Source organism: Dipteris shenzhenensis, chromosome 19, assembly GCF_047967505.1.
Source record: "Dipteris shenzhenensis isolate YYH24624 ecotype China chromosome 19, Dip_SZ_1.0, whole genome shotgun sequence".
Classification (NCBI taxonomy): domain Eukaryota; kingdom Viridiplantae; phylum Streptophyta; class Polypodiopsida; order Gleicheniales; family Dipteridaceae; genus Dipteris; species Dipteris shenzhenensis.
The window spans coordinates 46,683,629-46,696,657 of NC_141614.1; the positions used below are offsets into that span (position 1 = coordinate 46,683,629).

The 13,029-nt window shown below is 42.7% G+C and overlaps 1 non-coding gene across 1 annotated transcript; it reads right to left on the minus strand.

The window, feature by feature from the left end:
* Positions 1 to 8,363: 8,363 nt before the first annotated feature.
* Positions 8,364 to 8,912, minus strand: LOC147890546 (small nucleolar RNA snR86). The gene has a single exon (XR_015542823.1). It is a non-coding gene; the product is annotated as a small nucleolar RNA snR86 (small nucleolar RNA).
* Between the last annotated feature and the right edge of the window lie 4,117 nt (positions 8,913 to 13,029).

The following is a 13,029-nucleotide window of genomic DNA, read 5'->3' on the forward strand; positions in this document are numbered from 1 at the left end:
GGAATCCCATTGCAGCAATACATGGCATGACGCCAGAGGAGATGTATACTGGTAGGAAACCAGATATTTCTCATTTGAAGATTTTTGGTTGCATTGCCTATGTCCATGTGCCAGATGAGTTGAGGTCCAAGTTGGATCCAAAAGCTGAGAAGTGCATCTTTATTGGTTATTCTCTGCAGTAGAAAGGGTATAGATGCTATAACCCTTCTACTCGTAAGTTTACAGTGAGCAGAGATGTTGTTTTTGATGAGATGAACAACTGGTATAAACCAGTAAATGTGATGATTGATGTAGATGTACAAAATGGTAATGCTACATAGAATTCACAGCAGCAATCACAAAATATTAGTGGACCTAGAGTGTCCTCTAGCAGTGGTTCACATACTTCGCCATGGACAGGCAGATTGAGATCAGGAGAATCTCCTCAAAGCAATGCAGATAGTGGTACGCAGGTATCACGAAAAGGAAAAGAGAAGGTAGATCAGCCCATGTTTGATGTGAATGCAGGTCACTCTTATGTGGATGGTGAATCCAGTGGCTCAGACTAGAGCATTGATGATGAGTTGGGTATTCCTTCTGTTGTTACACCTGGAGTAAGGAAGACCAGGGATGTTTTGAGAGCACCTGGAAGTGAGCCTATTTTGCGCAGGTCTACCAGGGTTAGGTATCCTGTGGATAGGCTGAAATATGATGGAATTACAGCCATTCACTATGCCTATATGGTCAAAGTGATACAGGAACCAGAACCCACTTCTTTTGAGCAAGCCATGCGAAAAGAAAAATGGGAGAAAGCCATGGATGAAGAAATGGATGCCTTGGATGCTAATGCTACATGGGAATTGGTGCCTTTGCCTAAAGACAAGAATGCAATTGGCTGTAAGTGGGTTTATAAGATCAAGCACAATGCAGATGGTTATGTGAATAGATACAAGGCAAGATTAGTTGTCAAGGGGTATGCACAGACATATGGCATTGATTATGAAGAAACTTTCAGCCCGGTTGCAAGGATGGCAACCGTAAGAGCAGCCATTGCTATGGCTGCATCAAAGGGATGGTCTTTACATCAGATGGATGTAAAGACTGCCTTCTTGCATGGTGATTTGCAAGAAGAGGTCTTTATGGAGTAGCCAGCAGGTTATGTTCATGCTATTCATCCTGAGTTTGTTTGCACGTTGAAGAAAGCCTTGTATGGCTTGAAGCAAGCACCTAGAGCATGGTTTGACAAGATAGGACAGTATCTTGTCACTATTGGCTTTCAGATTTCCAAGGCAGATTTCTCACTCTATGTGAGAAAAACAGAGAAAGGGATTATGCTGCTTGTCATTTATGTTGATGATTTGATCATCACAGGTGATAGTGATGAAGATATCCTTCATGTGAAAATGCTATTGAGGCAGAAGTTTGAGATGAAGGATTTGGGAGAGCTGCGTTATTTCTTGGGCATTGAGGTGATTAGTGTGGGGGTCAAAGGTCATTGTCCCTTAACCCCGGTAATGTACAATACTCAAACACATATATAAATGAATGAAAAAGAAGATTAGGGTGGTTCTGCACCCACCAAAACTTGTGTGGCTCTCTGTCTCCCTCTCTCTCTCTCTCTCCTTCTTCCGTTCTTGCTTCCGTTGAGAGCACTCTCAACTGGTATCAGAGCCCCGGTGATCTAGCTGAGCGTGCGTGAATGCTTGAAGCTCAGCAGCTCTATGGGAGGAAGGAGAAGCTCTGTGGGAAGCTTTGTGGGTGACTTTACTTGCATCCAAGTGTGCAGAGACCTTGGAGGAACCTTTGGAAAAGTCACTTTGGCTTTGCGAAGTGGTTTTGAGAGCCTGTTAAGTGGTTTCAAAGAAAAAGTCGTTTTTTGAGCTTTTCCCTGTTCGTTCGATGACAGAGACTCCATATTGACTTGTAGAGGCAACTATTGCTTGCTTTTGGTGTCCACATTACTTCAGGAGCTTGGAAACACCTTCATTCTTGAATCTGGGATCATTTCAGTGGATTTCTGACTCACTGTGTCAGTTCCTGCGTTTTTTGCCCGGGTGTTGGAACTCAAGTTTGGAGCAACCATTTGCAGATCTGTCAGTTCCGGTGGACTCAGGAGGTCCTAAAACTTCTATGTTGCTCATCATTTGCACTCCGGTGGAGTTTACAAACAGCTCTGTTCCCAAAAACGTTTTTCAGTCCGTGTGTTGGACCCAGTGATTGAGACCACGGTTTCCAAAACCGTCTGTCCCATTGCGTTCCGGACGCCCAAAAACCCCTACTTGTCAGTTCTTGCGCAATTCGGTGGAGGATTTTCAGAGTTATAAATCTCTGTGTATTCAATTTCGTCTCTCTGTTATGCATTTTTCATACTAAGGTTATGAAACCTTAGATTTATGCCACATGGCAGTGGATAAGTGTTGACTCCCATTTCTCACTCATCGGTTGGGATTTTGGAGTTCTGGCAGAAGAGAGATATTTGCAGATTTTCTTGCTGAGTCCGATTATGCAATGGCGCCCATGTTTTGAAGCATCTCAGGTTCTATTTTCAGTAGCGCTCATTACCATGGGACTATGATTTCTTGAGCATACCTTATGCAGATCACTCTAGTTGCAGAGTTTGAGCAGTGTGCGCTCATTCGTGGTATGCATTGGGTTGCAATGGATGATTTATAGGCCATTTGGATGCATTGCGGTCCTTGTTGGATGCGCTGATAGGCCCAAATTGCCTTGTGGGATGCTATTTTTTATGGACGCTTTGCACGTGGATGCTATTTTATGCTGAGGGACAGCTTTGACACATTGTTGGTGATGCACTGATAGTGCTATGCTCTCTTGGATGAGATATAATTGATGCATATGCCAGTGGACGGTGTTTATGCTTGAGTCATTTGGCACTTATTGGCATTTTCTTTTGGGCCAGATTTGCTCATATGGATGCATAGTATATGCACATGAGTCAGATGCATCTTTTGATGCTTTGAGCTTTGAGTTTTGGTGATATTTCACTCTATTATGGCATAGACATTTGGGTGCACCTTGTATTTGGTGTGATTCTCTCTTGAGGCACTAGCATTTGGGATTTTGCTTTATTTGCATCATGGCATCCTCTTCCATGTCTAAAAAGGAGTTTTTCAACATTAAAAAGTTTGATGGGACAAACTTTTCTTTGTGGAAAGAACAAATAAGGGATGTGCTTATTCAAAAGAAGCAGATTAAACCCTTGGCAGGGATTGAAGCTAAGCTTGCAAATATGTCTGAGGATGATTGGAATGAGTTGGATGCATTAGCAAAGTCTACTATTAGACTTCATCTTGCAGAGTCAGTTTATTTCACAGTAGTAAATGAGCAGACTACGGATGATTTGTGGAAGAAACTATGTGCCACTTATGAAAAGGAAACTGCCTCTAATAAAGTTTACCTCATGAAGAGGTTGTTTGAGCTGCAAATGAAGGAAGGGGTCTCCATTGCTTCTCACTTTAATGAATTCAATATTATTTTCAGCCACAGCTTCAGGCTCAGAAAATGAATTTTGATGCAGAGACTAAGGCAATATTTCTCTTATGTTCATTGCCATCCTCATGGGATACCTTCCGTACAGCTGTCAGTAACTCTGCACCTGGTGGAGTACTGAAATTTGATGATGTTGTGGGTAGCTTGTTGGCCGAGGAGATTAGACGGAAGTCTATGGATGGCAACAAGCAGGATGTAGCCTTAAATGTGCAAAGGGGCAGATCACAGCTCAGGGGGAAGTCCCAAGAAAGAGGGAAGTCTCGTAGCAAATCCAGGGCATGGAACATTGAGTGTTACCATTGTGGCAAGAAGGGCCATATGAAAAAGGATTGCTACAAGCTGAAAAGAGAGCAAAAGGATAAGAAAAAGAATGCAAATTGGGGTGCAAATCAAAAGGAAGAGAGTCCAAAGGAGGACAAAGGAAAAGTGAAGATCGAGGAGATCAATGCAGTCACACATGATAGTGACAATGATGTTCTCTTCATGTCTAGTTTATCTGCAGAGTTGCTTACCACTTCAGATGATGCATATTCCCAGGATTGGATTTTGGATTCTGGTGCTTCATTCCATGTTACTCCCCATAGGGAATGGTTCTCCACTTATGATAGTGGAAAGACAGGTTGTGTGCATCTTGGAAATGACTATGCATGTGACATAGTGGGAGCAGGTGACATAAAGTTTTCTTTTGCAAATGGGTCTGCATTTGTTTTGAAACATGCGAGACATGTGCCTAAGCTGACCAAGAGTCTTATTTCAGTGGGTCAGCTAGATGATGCTGGTTTTCACACCACTTTTGGCTTTCAAAGTTGGAAAATTCAAAAGGGCTCTATGCTTTTGGCCAGGGGTGCCAAGTGTGGGACTTTGTATCCCTTACATGTATCAGGGGTATTGATCATGTTGTTGCAATAACCGAGCAGCCAAGCACTTCTTTGTGGCATTGCAGGTTGGGGCACATGAGCCAGAATGGAATGAAACTCTTATGCCGTTTGGGTTATGTACCGCATTTGAGTTTCTCTGATTTTGAATTTTGTGAGCATTGTCTCTATGGGAAGCAGACTAAATCAGCCCATAAAAGAAGGGGAAAGAAAGAGTTTGAAATGCTTGATTTGGTGCATTCAGACGTATGTGGTCCCATGCCTACACGGTCATTAGGCAGGGCTGAATACTATGTGACATTCATTAATGATGCAACTAGGAAAGTGTGGGCTTATGCTATAGCTCGGAAGAGTGATGTGTTCCAGGTATTTCAGAAATGGCTGGCCTTGGTTGAGAATCAGTTAGGTAGAACGCTTAAATGCCTATGAACTGACAATGGTGGAGAGTATCTCTCTCATAACTTTCAGCATTTTTGTGATACACGTGGGATTAAGAGGGAGCTCACATCCCCTCGTACTCTAGAGCAAAATCCAGTTGCAGAAAAAATGAACCGTACCATTCAAGAAAGGTTGCAATGCATGCTTTCCAATGCCAGTCTTTCTGGTGGTTTTTGGGCTGAGGCAATGAAGACTGCAGTGCATGTGATCAATAGATCACCTAGCAAGAGTTTGGATGGTGGTATTCCTGAAGAGGAATGGAGTGGCAAGAAGCCCTCTTACTCTCATTTGCGTATATTTGGGTGCGAGGCATATGCACATGTGCCAAAAGAGCTTCGAAAGAAGCTAGATCCTAAGTCTAGGAAATGCATCTTTCTGGGTTATGGTGAAAGTGGAGAGATGGGCTATCATCTCTGGGATCTAGAAGCAAAGAAGATCATACGCAGCCATGATGTGGTCTTCAATGAGAAGAAGATGCATAAGGCACCCATGAGGGATGTGGAAATGAGGAGAATCACTTTCCAGGATGTGAATCCACTTGCATATGTTGATAGACAGCAAGCTGTCCATGCACCAAATGTGCAAGAAATGGTACCACCAAGTACTCCCACAAATATACAATCAAGGGTAGATGATGGATCATCTATTGGTGGAAATGATGAGCCAAATGTGGCTGATATGCAGGTGGGACAGCAAGCTGAAATGCCATTGAGAAGATCATCTAGAGTGTCTAGACCGCTTGATAGGTTTGTTCCAGGGGTAGACTATGTGATGCTTATTGATTGCGGGGAGCCTTCTTGCTACAAAGAGGCTATGATGCGTGAGGATCAACACAAGTGGGAGTATGCTATGCAATCAGAGATGAGTTCACTTATGAAGAATAAGACTTGGGACTTGGTTTCTTTGCTACATGGAAAGAAAGCATTGCCATGTAAATGGGTCTACAAAATGAAGGTCACAGGTGATGATGTGCCTAGGTACAAGGCCCGTTTGGTTGCTAAAGGGTTCAATCAAGAGAAGGGTGTGGACTTTGATGAGATATTCTCTCTGGTTGTGAAGATGACCACACTTAGATGCATGCTTGGACTAGTGGCATCAGAGGATATGGAGCTTATGCAGATGGATGTCAAGACAGCTTTCTTGCATGGGGATTTGCATGAGGAAATTTACATGGTGCAGCCGGAAGGCTTTGAAGAAAAGGGCAAAAAGCATTTAGTTTGCAAGCTGAAAAAGAGTCTCTATGGTCTTAAGCAAGCACCTAGAGAATGGTATCAGAAGTTTGATGCTTTCATTCGGTCCCAGGGTTTTAGAAGGAGTGAAATTGATCACTGCCTCTACACTAAAAGGGCTTAGGATAGTAGCTTGATAATCCTGGCACTATATGTGGATGATATGCTATTGGCTAGCAAGAATACTTATGAGCTAGATGCATTAAAGGCCAAGTTGCATGAGGCCTTTGATATGAAGGATTTGGGACTTGCAGGCCATATTCTTGGTATGCGCATCACGCGTGATCGGAGTAGGAAACTCCTTTGGCTTTCACAAAAAGAGTATGTTACAAAAGTATTGCAGCGTTTCAATATGGAGGGAGGGAAGGCAGTGAGTACTCCATTGCTTCCATATGTGAAACTGAGTCATACAGATAGTCCCAAATCAGATGAGGAGAGGGCCATGATGGCCAAGGTTCCTTATGCATCAGCAGTTGGGAGTCTTATGTATGCTATGATAGCTACTAGACCAGACATTGCATTTGCAGTGGGAGTTGTTAGCCGATATATGGCTAATCCAAGAAAGAGGCATTGGGAGGCAGTTAAGTGCATCATGAGGTACATGAAGGGTACCAAGGAGATGTGCATCTGCTTTGGAAAAGGAGACATGCGTGTACTTGGGTACACAGATTCAGACTATGCAGGGCATGTGGATAGTAGGAGATCCACTTCTGGTTATGTGTTCACCTTTGCAGGTGGTGCAGTGTCGCCGTGCACAGAAGTGCATTGCTTTGTCTACCACAGAGGCTGAGTATGTTGCAGCCACAGAGGGTTGCAAGGAGGCTATATGGCTTGATCGGCTAGTGGGAAATTTGGGGATTTAGACAGGTGTACCGACATTGCATAGTGATTCCATGAGTGCTATTCAGCTAGCATGGAATCCCGATCTTTCATTCAAAGACCAAACACATTGAGGTCAGGTACCATTTCATCAAGGAGGTACTTGAGGACAAGTGCATAGAGCTTGTCAAGGTTCATACAGATGATAACCCTGTAGATATGCTGACGAAGAGTCTACCTAGTCAGCGGTTTGAGTATTGTCGTGTATTGATGGGCATTGGATAGTATGCTCACTAGTTATTCTCCCTTAAAGGCACATTGTCCTTTAAGTGGGAGGTTGTGGGGGTTAAAGGTCACTGTGCCTTAACCCCGGTTATGTACAATACTCAAACACATATATAAATGAATGAAAAAGAAGATTAGGGTGGTTCTGCACCCACCAAAACTTGTGTGGCTCTCTGTCTCCCTCTCTCTCTCTCTCTCCTTCTTCCGTTCTTGCTTCCGTTGAGAGCACTCTCAATTAGATCACCAAGTGGGATATAGCTCTTGCAGAGGCAGTATGGATTGGACATGCTGTCCAAATATGGGATGACAGGCTGTAAGCCTATTTCAGTTCCTTTGGAGCAGAATGTGAAGCTGAGCGCAGATGCAGGTGAGCTTCTGGAAGACCCTACTATGTATAGACGCATAGCAGGAAGTTTAATTTACATGACTATTACCAGGCCAGCATGAGCTTATGCTTATGCATGAGCTTATGCGGAAATAGAGAATGAGAGAAGCATAAGCTCCTTCTCTATTTCCGCATAAGCTCCTTCTCTATTTCCGCATGAGCATAAGCATGAGCTTATGCTCATACATGAGCATGAGCTTATGCTTAAGTTTCCGCATAAGCTCATGCTTATGCATGAGCTTATGCGGAAATAGAGAATGAGAGAAGCTTATGCGGAAACTCATTCTCTATTTCCACATAAGCTCCTTCTCTACTTCCGCATGAGCATAAGCATGAGCTTATGCTTATGCTCATGCATGCGCATGAGCTTATGCTTAAGTTTTCACATAAGCTCATACTTATGCATGAGCTTATGTGGAAATAGAGAATGACAGAAGCTTATGCGGAAACTCATTCTCTATTTCCGCATAAGCTCCTTCTCTACTTTCGCATGAGCATAAGCATGAGCTTATACTTATGCTTATGCTTATGCATAAGCATAAGCATAAGCTCATGCTTATGCTCATGCATGAGCATGAGCTTATGCTTAAGTTTCCGCATAAGCTTATGCTTATGCATGAGCTTATGCGGAAATAGAGAATAAGAGAAGCTTATGCAGATCTCATTCTCTATTTTCACATAAGCTCATTCTCTATTTCCCTCTTCTCTCATTTCCCCCTCATCTCTTTCCCCCTTCTCTCATTCGCATAAACTTTCCCTCTTCTTTATTTCTCTATTACCCACTCTATTTCCCTCTTCTCTCATTTCCCCCTCATCTCTTTCCCCCTTCTCTCATTCGCATAAGCTTTTCCCCTTCTTTATTTCTCTATTTCTGCACAAGCTTTCTCTTATGCATGAGCTTATGCGGAAATAGAGAATGAGAGAAGCTTCTCTCATTCTCTATTTCCGCATAAGCTCATGCATAAGAGAAAGCTTGTGCAGAAATAGAGAAATAAAGAAGGGGAAAAGCTTATGCGAATGAGAGAAGGGGGAAAGAGATGAGGGGGAAATGAGAGAAGAGGGAAATAGAGTGGGTAATAGAGAAATAAAGAAGAGGGAAAGTTTATCTTCTCTCATTCGCATAAACTTTCCCTCTTCTTTATTTCTCTATTACCCACTCTATTTCCCTCTTCTCTCATTTCCCCCTCATCTCTTTCCCCCTTCTCTCATTCGCATAAGCTTTTCCCCTTCTTTATTTCTCTATTTCTGCACAAGCTTTCTCTTATGCATGAGCTTATGCGGAAATAGAGAATGAGAGAAGCTTCTCTCATTCTCTATTTCCACATAAGCTCATTCTCTATTTATTTATGCATGAGCTTATGCGGAAATAGAGAATGAGAGAAGCATAAGTGCCTTCTCTATTTTCGCATAAGCTCCTTCTCTATTTCTGCATGAGCATAAGCATGAGCTTATGCTTATGCTTATGCTAGCATAAGCATAAGCTCATGCTTATGCTCATGCATGAGCATGAGCTTATGCTTAAGTTTCCGCATAAGCTCATGCTTATGCATGAGCTTATGTGGAAATAGAGAATGAGAGAAGCTTATGTGGAAACTCATTCTCTATTTCCGCATAAGCTCCTTCTCTACTTCCGCATGAGCATAAGCATGAGCTTATGCTTATTCTTATGCTCATGCATGTGCATGAGCTTATGCTTAAGTTTTTGCATAAGCTCATGAGCTTATGCGGAAATAGAGAATGAGAGAAGCTTATGCGGAAATAGAGAATGAGAGAAGCTTATGCATGAGCTTATGCGAAAATAGAGAATGAGAGAAGCTTATGCGGATCTCATTCTCTATTTCCACATAAGCTCATTCTCTATTTCCAACTCTATTTCCCTCTTCTCTTATTTCCCCCTCATCTCTTTCCCCCTCATCTCTTTCCCCCTTCTCTATTTCCGCATAAGCTCATTCTCTATTTCCGCATAAGCTCATTCTCTATTTCCGCATAAGCTCATTCTCTATTTCCGCATAAGCTTCTCTCATTCTCTATTTCTACATAAGCTCATTCTCTATTTCCGCATAAGCTTATGCTTATGCATGAGCTTATGCGGAAATAGAGAATGAGAGAATCATAAGCATGAGCTCATGCTTATGCATGAGCTTATGCGGAAATAGAGAATGAGAGAAGCTTATGTGGAAACTCATTCTCTATTTTCGCATAAGCTCCTTCTCTATTTCCGCATGAGCATGAGCTTATGCTTAAGTTTCCGCATAAGCTTATGCTTATGCATGAGCTTATGCGGAAATAGAGAATGAGAGAAGCTTATGCTTCTCTCATTCTCTATTTCTGCATAAGCTCATTCTCTATTTCCCACTCTATTTCTCCCTTCTCTCCTTCTCTATTTTCGCATAAGCTCATGCTTATGATTATGCGGAAATAGAGAAGGAGAGAAGAATAATAGAGAATGAGATAAGCTTATGCTTCTCTCCTTCTCTATTTCCGCATAAGTTCATTCTCTATTTTTGCATAAGCTTATGCTTATGCTTCTCTCATTCCCCCTCATCTCTTTCCCCCTTCTCTCATTCGCATAAGCTTTCCCCCTTCTTTATTTCTCTATTTTCGCACAAGCTTTCTCTTATGCATGAGCTTATGCGGAAATAGAGAACGAGAGAAGCTTCTCTCGTTCTCTATTTCCGCATAAGCTCATTCTCTATTTCTACATAAGCTTATGCGTATGCATGAGCTTATGTGGAAATAGAGCTTATGCTTCTCTCATTCTCTATTTCCCCATAAGCTCATTCTCTTTTCCGCATAAGCTCATTCCCCCTTATCATTCCCCCTCATCTCTTTCCCCCTTCTCTCATTCGTATAAGCTTTCCCCCTTCTTTATTTCTCTATTTCCGCACAAGCTTTCTCTTATGCATGAGCTTATGCTTAAGTTTCCGCATAAGCCTTTCCCCCTTATCATTCCCCCTCATCTCTTTCCCCCTTCTCTCATTCGCATAAGCTTTCCCCCTTCTTTATTTCTCTATTTCTGCACAAGCTTTCTCTTATGCATGAGCTTATGCAGAAATAGAGAACGAGAGAAGCTTCTCTCATTCTCTATTTCCGCATAAGCTCATTCTCTATTTCCGCATAAGCTCATTCTCTATTTCCGCATAAGCTTATGCTTATGCATGAACTTATGCGGAAATAGAGAATGAGAGAAGCATAAGCATGAGCTTATGCTTCTCTCATTCTCTATTTCCCCAGCAATCACAAAATATCAGTGGACCTGCAGTGTCCTCTAGTAGTGGTTCACATACCTCGCCATGGACAGGTAGATTGAGATCAAGAGAATCTCCTCAAAGCAATGCAGATAGTGGTACGCAGGTATCACGAAAAGGAAAAGAGAAGGTAGATCAGCCCATGTTTGATGTGAATGCAAGTCACTCTTATGTGGATGGTGAATCCAGTGGCTCAGAACAGAGCATTGATGATGAGTTGGGTATTCCTTCTGTTGTTACACCTGGAGTAAGGAAGACCAGGGATGTTTTGAGAGCACCTGGAAGTGAGCCTATTTTGTGCAAGTCTACCAGAGCTAGGTATCCTGTGGATAGGCTGAAATATGATGGATTTACAGCCATTCACTATGCCTATATGGTCAAAGTGATACAGGAACGAGAACCCATTTCTTTTGAGCAAGCCATGGGAAAAGAAAAATGGGAGAAAGCCATGGATGAAGAAATGGATGCCTTGGATGCAAATGCAACATGGGAATTGGTGCCTTTGCCTAAAGACAAGAATGCAATTGGCTGTAAATGGGTTTATAAGGTGAAGCACAATGCGGATGGTTCTGTGAACAGATACAAGGCAAGATTAGTTGTCAAGGGGTATGCACAGACATATGGCATTGATTATGAAGAAACATTCAGTCCAGTTGCAAGGATGGCGACTGTAAGAGCAGTCATTGCTATGGCTGCATCAAAGGGATGGTCTTTACATCAGATGGATGTAAAGAATGCCTTCTTGCATGGTGATTTGCAAGAAGAGGTCTATATGGAGCAGCCACCAGGTTATGTGCATGCTGTTCATCCTGAGTTTGTTTGCAGGTTGAAGAAAGCCTTGTATGGCTTGAAGCAAGCACCTAGAGCATGGTCTGACAAGATAGGACAGTATCTTGTTACTATTGGCTTTCAGATTTCCAAGGCAGATTTCTCATTCTATGTGAGGAAAACAAAGAAGGGTATTATGCTGCTTGTCATTTATGTTGATGATTTGATCATCACAGGTGATAGTGATGAAGATATCCTTCATGTGAAAATGCTATATTGAGGCAGAAGTTTGAGATGAAGGATTTGGGAGAGCTACGTTATTTCTTGGGCATTGAGGTGATTGGATCACCAAGTGGGATACAGCTCTTGCAAAGGCAGTATGGACTGGACATGCTATCCAAATATGGGATGATAGGCTATAAGCCTATTTCAGTTCCTTTGGAGCAGAATGTGAAGCTGAGCGCAGATGCAGGTGAGCTTCTGGAAGACCCTACTATGTACAGACGCATAGTAGGAAGTTTGATTTACATGACTATTACCAGGCCAGATTTGAGCTATGCTGTTGGGTTGGTAAGTCAGTTTATGCAGGCTCCAAGGAAACCGCATTTGGATGTGGCTAGATGCATACTCAGGTATGTGAAGTCCACATTGCAGTATGGACTATTCTATGAGGCTGGGGTTCAGATAAAGTTGCATGGATACACTGATGCTGATTGGGCTGGTAGTATTTCTGATAGACGATCTACCAGTGGGTATATATTCTCTTTTGGGAGTGCTGCAGTCACTTGGAGCAGCAAGAAATAGCCTACAGTTGCCTTGTCGAGCACAGAGGCTGAGTACAGGGGTGCAGCAATGGCTGCATGTGAGGTAGCTTGGTTGCATAAGCTACTCTATGATATGCATCAGTCTAGAGATGGGCCAGTTGTCATTTATTGTGACAACATGAGCAGTATACACTTGGCAAATAACCCAGTCTATCATGCTAGAACAAAGCACATTGAGGTGCATTATCACTATGTGCGGGAGAAGGTTTTGTGAAGATAGTGGGAGAGAGGGAAGGAGTCTCACTTGAGGCTTTCTCACAAGCACAATGGGGGAATACACACAAAGGTGGAGGCTGAAAATAGTTTTCCTCTTCTTAGTTGTGAAAGCCAAAAGAACTCTAGTACAAAGAAGTAGAAGAACCCTATATGTGGGTCTCAAACCAAACTCAACTAACTAAGGTGGCATACTAACTGAGCCATGAACTAGTGTAGATAAGGATAGCTGTCATCCAGCTATTATTCGTGGGCGGTGTACCAAACGCATCTCCAGCTAACAAGTCGGTGACATAAATACACAACGGTCACCCTGGCATATCGTGAGTGGAGCTCGATATCTCAACACTCCCCCTCGAGCTCAATCCTAATTCCTGCACACCAAGCAGGTCTCTGAACTTGCACAGCTTCTCTGCACCCAAAGCTTTCGTGAATATGTCGGCTACCTGATCCTCT